This window comes from Micropterus dolomieu, linkage group LG18 (genome assembly GCF_021292245.1).
Source record: "Micropterus dolomieu isolate WLL.071019.BEF.003 ecotype Adirondacks linkage group LG18, ASM2129224v1, whole genome shotgun sequence".
Taxonomy (NCBI): domain Eukaryota; kingdom Metazoa; phylum Chordata; class Actinopteri; order Centrarchiformes; family Centrarchidae; genus Micropterus; species Micropterus dolomieu.
Window position 1 is genome coordinate 31,357,401 of NC_060167.1, and position 10,658 is coordinate 31,368,058.

Below are 10,658 nucleotides of genomic sequence, written 5' to 3' on the forward strand. Positions count from 1 at the left end.
CCATGTGTCCCTGTATGTTGGCTCAGCATACTGTCTTACATCTGAAAAAAACAACAACGTAAAAATAGTTTGTTCCTAATGAAAGTGACTCTGTGTATACGTCCCTGGTGAGGACAGAGAAAAGATTCCCAGGACTTTGTGTTTTGTACAAAAAAACAACAACACAGATTTGTCCTTTTGTTAATTTTCTACCTTAACTGTCTACTTGATACTGTATCTACTGTCCAGTTCACCACAGCCTCTGCTTGGCCAGAACTGATTCTAGCCGTGTAAATTGGCAGGAAACTGCTGTGGAGCTACAGTAGGCAGAAAAATTGGCCTGATGGTGGCTGCCTTTATGAGAGAGAGAGAGAGAGAGAGAGAGAGAGAGAGAGAGAGTGTGTGTGTGTGTGTTGGGGATGGGCACTAAATACACAACCCCCTTAGCCTCACTACAGCGGCTAAGCGTAGGTTTAGCTTATCACTGTCAGTTTGTTGTCTCCGTTATTCAAGAGGACACATCAGCCGGGGCACTTCGTATTAGCCTTCTCCACTGTGTGCTCCACACAATGATGTTCTAGTTCTACGCTGTTCCACATTGACTCTGGTGTCTATTTCAGCTGCTCTCTATCCATTTATTGATGCATGTCTTCCATTGATCCCAGCATCGATTTGCCATGCAATCCATTACCCATCTGTCTGTTTCAGCTGGCTTTTAAATGATTCGTCAGATTGAGCTATTAAGGGGAGTCGTGGGGAAGTCCAAAGGTTGTTGATACATTCAGGGCAAGAGGGGTACTCTGTGTGTGTGTGTGTGTGTGTGTGTGTGTGTGTGTGCGCGTGTGTGTGTGTGTGTGTTTGGGGGCTGGGTAGCCTACAGGTGTGCTCCAAAGTAATATAATATCTACAGTGTATATGGGTGTGGACCTCATAAACACAAGTGATTATAAAGTAAAATCATCAAAATGTAGGGTAGAGTATTCTGCCAAAAGTGCAAATTTGTCCAAATTAATTTCATTTAACTTAAGTCAGTTATTTTGTACCATTGTTTTCTATGGTTACATTATATATATTATACCAATTATCAAAAATAAAGCTGACATGTACTGATAGCTGGCATCAAATATCTAGTCAGACTCATAATATTAATAGTTGATTTAAATAAAAATTTTGCCAGTTTCAGACTATTTAATTTTGTGAAATTATTTTGTTAAATTAAAAAGGGCGTCAAATCTGCACTATTAAAGAGTTTGAAGGTGACTGTGATTTTTCTATTTTTATTTAATTTTAAAGGTAGGTAACTATGAAGCTAAAGCAAGTAGACGGTTAAAGAGCGGGGAAACAGCTTTCCTGGCTCCATTAAAAGCTAAAACATGCATTTACCAGAACTCCTACAACTCACTAATTAGCATGTTATGTGTTGTTTATTTAACACAAACGGAAATATGATAAAACAACGATTTATAGTTTAACAGGGGGCTACATAGCCACATGCTGAAACAATTTTTTGGCCGGAGCGCAGTGACTTTGCTGCAGCTAAGCTAATTGTCTCCTGGCTCTACCTTCATACCGAATGACAAATATGAGAGTGGTAGGCTATCAATCTTCTCATCTAACTCTTGGCTAACGTGGCTTATTTCCGAAATTCAGTTTAAGCAGTTTAAGTGATTGTTGATGGTTTGAAGAAATTCTACAGGCCTAAAGCTTATTAAATACCTTTTAGAATTCAATTGGATAAACATTAAAAATGCTTGGTCATCAGTCAAAAAACAAAAAACAAAAAACAGGTTGTTTTTCTTAGTTCCTGAAAAGTTGCCATTTTGGAGGTTTTCACCTGACAACAGCGATATTTAAGAGAAACACATCATTCCAGTTCTGGAAATGTATTTTATGGGGATTATTTTTTTACACAGACAATAAATTGTGCTCAGATTTTTGATGTTTCATACTTTTTTAAATTATGGTCTAGGTTCTTTAGGGTAACACTTTAATCTTCCTGTAAGAACACACTTTGAGGAAACAAAAGAAAATGCCACCAGCCAAACATAGATGTGGGGGTTTCCAGATTGAGATGCAAGATGGATTCATATATATTCATGAATTCAGTCAGAAAAGTCAAACGGAAGCAGTATGATAATCTTGCAGTAATTGCATTTTTCTCTCCAACTGTTTTTGGCAGAGCAGAGAGCCACATCCTGAGACCTGCGACGGGGAATACAGTCTCGAGGAGTGTCACACCAGTGAACAGTAGATACACCCTGACCCTCAACGGGGTCAAGTTGTGGTTACGCCAAATTCTTTGGATTCATGGGTAATGGGATGGATATCATTAGTCTTTGGGTGGTCAATTATATGTTTAATTAAGCAAGACAGACAAGATCAGATAATTGAACTATTGGTTTATGTCTTCTGATTCACAGCTAAAGTCATATCAGATTTGTTTGGAGGCATGAGATCCTGATGAGAGTGGAAATAAAATCCAGTCCTTTTTATGTACTCAACAGAATCATTTGATGTCCTGACCTCTGACTTAAGAACTTCTTGGTTTAATTTTCTGACTGAGCGTTCTTTCTCCTCCAGGTCTCAGGAAATGCCATTATGAGCTTACAAAAAAGAAAGAAACATCCAAAGGACCATATTTCAAACTATCAAGCTTTTTTCATACTTGTCAGTCTGCTGGATACATGTCAGCAGCCGTCTGAAAAGTGCTGACATCGCTGCCCTCCTGTCCGGCAGCCCGCTCTGTCTGTGTGAACTTGGATTTAGCTCAAGGGTATAGCCACCCTGCTAATGTGATGTAGCTCCAAGAAGGAAACAAATTGGCCTGACGTCTCATACACTGCCTTGTCTTGATTGTGTGATGGCTTCTACTGCTAATGTGTTACGATGGGTAGACCTGCACGGGGAGGGAGACGAGTATGTGTGTGTGAGAAAGACACAGAGACACAGAGAGAGAGAGAGAGAGAGAGCGAGAGAGAGAGAGAGAGAGGGGGGAAGGATGGGGGAAGGGCCTCAGTCTGCAAGATCAGCACAAGTGGAATTGCATTGATTCAGTTAACTGCAGAGTTGGAGCGTGATGTGGAATTCTGTTTATCAAGGGTGGAGTTTACACGATAGGCTCCATTTTGATCTTATTTTCTACATCGCATCCATAATAAGTCCCTGCTCTCTTACTTTCAGCAATAAAATACAAGATAATCTTTATACACATAGCTTAGCCCCACCTGGAGGTTCATGTGTTTAATAACATGAGCAGATATGTGTTTCTCACTAATTTAATACCTTGATTTAAATGGCCACATGATGTGTTTCCCAGTTTCTTTTGTACCAAAGACGCAACTAGAAATGCTTGCACAGCTCAGATGTGACAATACTGGCAGATACATACTGTATACATCATCATAATCTGATATAAACAACTGACATCATGTTCTGTAAATCACCAGGAAAGGTGCCGCATATTCCAAGTAAATACCGACTCGTGTTTCATATTCAAACTGAAGCCACTGGCCCAGAAACAACATCTGCTGAATCTTAACAAACAGCTAAATAAATCTCAAACACTGTATTAATTATAGGGAATAAAGCACCAAGCTGTAGCCTGGTAACTGGCTGTTTCTAATGAATGAAGAGGAGGAGTTTTTAGTGGTTTGAAAATATACAGACAATACTGTGTGTTATTGTCAGAAAAAGATGTGATGTATTTATTATAACGAAAGTACAATACAGAAAGAACATCCTTAAACTTCTCATATGTTGCCATTTAATAAATCTGTTTCGGATCAGATAACATTTGCCAGTATATTAAATCAAAAACTCTATGGCTGGTGTTTAATGCATTTAAAAGCCATGTTAGTCATGTTTTTGGCATTCAGAGGGGATGCACGTATTGTATATTAATGGCACTCTCTCTTGAAACATACATTTAAAATGGACATGTCGCAGATGTATTTTTTCTTTTCTCTCGTACCTCTCTTTCCCTCTCTTTCCCTCTCTTTCGTCTACTCATTTCTCCGTCTAGCTTTAGGGAATTTGTCTCTAAGGGTTTATCATGACTGCCTCATACCCCCCCCCAGTTTGTCATTTTTTGCTGATTCAGACGCTTTTTCATATTTCAGTATTCTTATCATCCACTGGCAGTAAGATGATCCATTTCACTTATTTCTTAGAAGTGTGACTGTAGCCTAAGTCAATATCTACAGAATGAATTCAGCGAATGGAGGGTTAGCCGAGGAGGGGCAGCTAGTTAGCGGCTGTGGCGGTGCTGGTGGTACTGGTGGCGCAGGACTTTTTTTTTTTTTTATCCAGAGTCAGCAAGGGTAAAATGTCATGCATTTCTTAGGGAAGCGGCTCCATAGGATTCCATTCGAAGCTTTAATCTTAATTGAGAGCATCGCACATTGATATTCCATAGGCCTCTTTGCCCTTCGCCTCTCAGCTACTTTCATTTAGAGGACAGCCGTACTGCACTAGAGCATGGGGATTGCTTTGTCAGACAGCCAAGAGGCCAAAGGCAAGGTCAACCTCTCTTTGTAATGGTGGCTCACTATGGAGTGAAGGCATCACCTCTTAGACGCTGTCAGTACTTTTGTGAAACATTTCTGAGTCTTCCTAAAGTGAAACTGAATAAAATGTATTACATTCTGACCTTATATTGGTATGAAATATTATGGAGGAATCATTTTAATAGTTTATTATATCATAGGAGCAAAGTTAAATCACAGACTTGTGGATCTAAACAAGCCCCTTCTTCCCACACAGCTTGGGGCCAAACAGTACGATGATTTAATGCAGTGTAGAGTAAAAGAAGATATTTGCATATTTAAATTCTGTCTGTCCAGAGAGAGTCCACCATTGCAGCCCCAGAGATTATTCAGTTATGCAAATGATTAACTAAAATAATCGTTTGAATGTAAATACAGACTCAAAGAAGAGATCAGTGCCTCGTCCTTGTCGGAAGCACACAATGGGTGCAGCAGCATCCCCTAATCCTCCTACAAAGGGGAATAACTAACTGGCCGGGCAGATGCAGTGATAAGGCCCATATCATCAAGTGAGGTGGGGAGAGGAGGAAGATGCGGGATGGCAACGCCACTCCTGTGGGAAGACTCGTCATGCCACCTTTCCAGAAGTGATGAAAACAGAAGGAAATAAAGACTCGTGAGACACATACACACACACACACACACACACACACACACACACACACACACACACACACACACACACACACACACACACACACACACACACACACACACACACACAGAAACCGTTTATAGCTGAGTGCACAGCCCCTATCTGTGGGACTGAGGACCGAGCTCGCCTCCATTTCTCATGCTCCTGCCTCAGCCTGCTGCTGACACAGATATACTGTAAAGAGATAGCAGCACAGATAGGTATGCATGTGCATGTCAAAGTAGCCCTGGGGGTAAAATGGTCTGAAAACACAATGACTGAAAGGACAACATATAATCCACCTGCCACACTTTCCTCATTAAACTTTTATGTGGCACTTCAAACTGATTTAGGAAGCACTGTTCGAGAGAACAGTGCTTCCCAAATCAGCAAACATAAGTGTTTCTTCCACTGAGAGAGAGTTAAAGGGTTAGTTCTTTAAATATTTGTTTTACTAGCACATACCATGAATAACAGGCTCCTATGGAGGGACTGCAGCTTCTGACAGATTTATTAGGTTATCAGTGCTTGATAAAGCTTTGAAGAAGCTGCTCCTATTTCAAAGTCTTCTCCTCTGGTTCTGTGGGAAAGCCCAATGCTCCTGTTTTCCACTCCTTCCACCAATCAACCACAGTAGCCTTTACTAAACATCTCAGCTGCCACTGGCGAATCAAAACAGTTAGCCTCCAGATCTATCCAGACAACAAAGCAACTGAACTCCTCAGCAGGACATTGGGAAAGAATCTTTAAACAAAGGTTCGCTTTATCACATTGCTCAATAAAATCTATTGTTACCAGGCAGTGATACTTTACTCTTTCCAATAATATGCAACCTACTTACTGACTTATCAGGGGACATGAGAACATTTTCCAAAATGCAGATTTCTTTTCTTTTAAATGTCCTTTTAGGACTTCCTGTTATGTTAAAGGTTGCAGTTTGAAAATATTTTTAATTCAGCAATAGATTACACAAGCTGTGTCTTAAAATAATTATTGACATCCAGTCAAATGGATGCTGCAGCTTTATTTAGGGCAACATAACTAGAAGAGCAGTTTCAATTTTTGTGTGTGGAAAGAGGATGCACAGAGTCCACGTATGAGTCAAGGCTGTTCCTCTCCCCGGGATTTAAATATAGCCCCACTCACCATTACTGCTGTCACTCACAGACTTATAGTGACCTTTTGACCTCGCCTGTACAAAAGAGACTTCAAGCTGACATACTCACTCTAAATGTTTTTCACCAGAAGCGGAGACACATTTTAAAAAGACTAACACTGATTTTGTCTGAAGTTACATCTGTGCTCTAAAAGACCAGAGATGGGGCTCAAGTATGCAACTTGGACTTACGTCGCGCACACACTGACTGGAGACAATAGACTGTATTAAAGAAGTGGAAGTCATTGTGACGTCCCCCATTGGTTTGTGGACAGAGCTGGACTGATACTCTGGCATACCGACGCACCTTTGGGGCCGGTGTAACGTAAATTATGTATTTAAATAACTGTTTATAAAAAACGGGCCAACGATCAGCCCATAAAGCTTGGACAGTGGCCCATTGGGTAATTTTCTATACTGACACTGGGCCGGCACAATCACATCTCTTACTAGCCCCCACCCCCTCTGCGCTCTGTTGCTTGCATTGCGGGCCAAAAAAAAAAAGTTATGTTTGCTACCAGGGCTACAGTAGCTTTAACATCAGCTGCAGTACCCTGCGTAGTGCACAGGCACAGGCACTTGAAGGAGTAAAAGAGCTGTGGCCGCTGCCAGGCAGAGGATGAGGCTGTGTTAGCGAGTGACAAAGTGACAGGGCTGCGTGAGAAAAGTGAGCAGGAGGAGAGTGGAGGTGAAGCGGTAAGCATGGAGTAGCTTAACCTGTAGGGAGGGGGCAGGGAGGTAAGGTCATTTACACTGGGGACGCTGGGGACACCCTACCCACCACTTTTGGAAAGCATTTGTTAAAAATGTTTTGAAAAATAGCTTGCACCAAGAACTGTTAATTAACAAATAAAATGCTATGAAAAAGGTTTATTTGCACAATAAGCCTGCTATGCATTGTAAATATAGGAGAAAACTGTTGTCCAAAAGAAGTAACTTAAGCTAAAAACAATAACAAGCTACTGATTACTGCATTTTACTCTATTATGTTTTTATATTCTGAATTGTCACCTACCACCTGAATTTTGTGCTTCACTGGTGCAAAAATGTCCCCAGAATGCAGGAAATGAAGTTTTTAATGCTCAAAAACATCTCATGGGCTAAGTGTTTTGTCACACCCCTAATCTAAGCCCTTAAATGGAAGGATGGTGTATTGGTGAGGGGTGTCCGACCGATTTAGGTGGGCCACCTGGGCAAGAAATGCATGGTGCATCTGTAATTCACCTTAAATGTGATTTTAACCTGGATGCTAATTTTGGCTAGCGAAAAACAAGCAAAACAAAATGTACTTACCAGAAAAATTCAACAGCTGATGGGATTGGTTAAATTTACACAGTGCAGTGGAAAGGAGTGGCCTCTAGCCTGACTGACAGATTGCCACAGTGGAGACTTGTCAATCACAAGAAAGTCCTGCCCTAAATCTATTTTCCTCTCAATGGGACCATAATTTATAAAATGAACATGAAGAAGACTTGAAACTAACGATTGAGATCATAAACTCATAAGGAAAGTGTTTACATAGGTAAAAGAATCAAGTGAGAAGTAGGGTCATTTTAGTGTTATTTCTAATGGAATCGGACTCCTTTTTGCAGCCAGTTGAGTCGCCCCCTGCTGGCCATTGAAACAAATGCAGGTTTAAGGCTTCACTTTTCAGAACCGGGGGTTCCCGCTTGCTTGAGACTTGACATGGCTTGAGACTCGTCCTGAAAAGACTTGAGACTTGACTCGGACTCCAGATTTGGGACTAGTGATCTTCTTTTTTTTCTTTTTGAGCATTAACATTTAGGTTATGTCTGATGAGCTGATTGTCATTCCCTCACTTATTATCATGCATAACCTTATGCATCTGGTGCACGTAACAGCATGGCTAGCGCACCAGCTGCTGTGCCATTTGTCATAATTGCCTAAAATAACTCAAGATCCAAACAAAAGAATTTCTAAATGCACAAAATAAAGGATGCCGGAACGACCACATCAAATTTTATCAGGCACCTGAAAACGCATCAAGACAGGTGAGTCACCAGAACGGTTAGCAAATATGTTTAGCTTAGCATCAGCTATCTAATGTTAGCTTGCTACTAGCTTTGTAGCTAAGGGAGGTTATTTTGATTAGACTGGCGTTCGCTGAATATTTTGAAAAGATGAGTCAGTGATGGTTTGCTCACCACAAGTGTTTGCATGCTGGCTTTGCCATGACTATAAAAATATTCGGGTAACGTAATCATCCACATTCTGATGCCACTATCTGCTGGCTAATGTTAAACCGAGAGAAGGAACACATTAATTATTAACGTCAGCTACAGGCAGGTTACAGATTTATTGTTTACCCCGTTATGTTACAGGCTTATTAGGTTACCATTTCACTGGGTTTGAGAGGCTGGAGGGATGTGTTCATTTACAGATTAATTTATAAGATTATAAAATGTCATAAGTTCGAGACTCAATTTGGTTGTACTCTAACTGTAATTTAAAAATAGGTACCGTTATTATTTCAGCATGCCTAATAATATTAGCAATATTTTCCTGTTACCCCAAGTTACGTTAGTCTATATCCATTTTAAGCCAATACTTGACCTATAATGGAGCTGTATGATGAGGTTACAAAGTGAAACACAGTTATTAACTTCAAAGGAAAAGTTGCTTTGTGTGTTTTTTTCATATTGCACTGCAATAGCCTGCTTAAAGTGCTCATATACCAAACAAGTAATCAATGCTGATTCTGAATGCTAATAGATGAAGGAGTAATGATAATATAATATGTGCTTGAATTCCTGAAGCAGATGATAACAATCATAAGAGAGAGAAAAAATAACTTGTGAGCATCTCTGGTGAAAACATATGGGATTCAGGCAGAAGGGAGGTTCCCACAGCGATTGGACAGTTGAACGTTTCTCAACACCTGATGTACAGGCTGAGGTCAGAGTTTGTTGGGTTACAACTCAGAGGCCACCAACTTGTGTTGTTGCACAGCTTAGACATGTTAGTGCTGCAGGCCACTGCTCAGCCACGTGTGGGCGGTATGTTCCTTTACACAATTCACTTTCTCCTCTCTGCCACTGGACTGCTGCTTTTTAAAATTATTTGCAGTTTTACTTGAGTGTGTTTATACCACTTATTTTTTGCCTTGTAAAAGCTATAAAGACTGTTAAAATCAGTTAACAATCAGCTGTATCACCTGATTAATAATAAAAGACACAATATAATGCAACCAAGCACAGCGTCACCACAAACTACAGCCTCAAAAATAACATGTATTGAATAAACACATGTATGGGACATCTACAAAAATAAAAACTGCTATATTTGACATTTTGATGGCAAAGTCAATCTGTCAGGCCACCACTTCGGTCCAGAGTAAATTATATTTCAACAATAATTGGAATTAAATTTTGTACAGACATTCATGTTTCTCAGTGGATGAATCCTAATAGCTTTAGTGATCCCTGACATTTCCTAAAGCCGCTTTTTTAGTTTTTAATAAAATGTCTCAACATCTATGTGATGGATTGCTATGACGTTTTGTATAGATATTCATGTTCCCCTGAGGATTAATTGTAATAACTTGACATTTCATCTCTCCAAGGAAGGTCAGAATCATGAGCAACTGGACTTGGTTAAAAGATAGCTGTGCTTTCTTGTTGAAATCACTGACCTTTTCCAGTACTTTAGCGGGCAGATGTGTTTCCAGTTTGTAGTGTAAGCTGTCCGATTCTTTGTTCAGGAATCGGATAACTATGACCTGGATGACTGAGAATCAGTGGCATCATCAGGTTGCAATTTTAATTTGTTGCCAAAATAAGATGGTAACACGTGAACAACCTTGTAATTGTAAGCATTTTAGTATGCTTACAGTGGGTACGGAAAGTATTCAGACCCCTTTAAATTTTTCACTCTGTTTCATTGCAGCCATTTTATTTATTATTTATTGCAGCCGAAGGTTTACCTTCCAACAAGACAATGACCCTAAGCACACCGCTAAAATAACGAAGGAGTGGCTTCACAACAACTCCGTGGCTGTTCTTGAATGGCCCAGCCAGAGCCCTGACTTAAACCCAATTGAGCATCTCTGGAGAGACCTGAAAATGGCTGTCCACCAACGTTTACCATCCAACCTGACAGAACTGGAGAGGATCTGCAAGGAGGAATGGCAGAGGATACCCAAATCCAGATGTGAACAACTTGTTGCATCTTTCCCAAAACGACTCATGGCTGTATTAGATCAAAATGGTGCTTCTACTAAATACTGAGCAAAGGGTCTGAATACTTATGACCATGTGATATTTCAGTTTTTCTTTTTTAATAAATTTGCAAAAATTTCTACATTTCTGTTTTTTTCTGTCAAGAT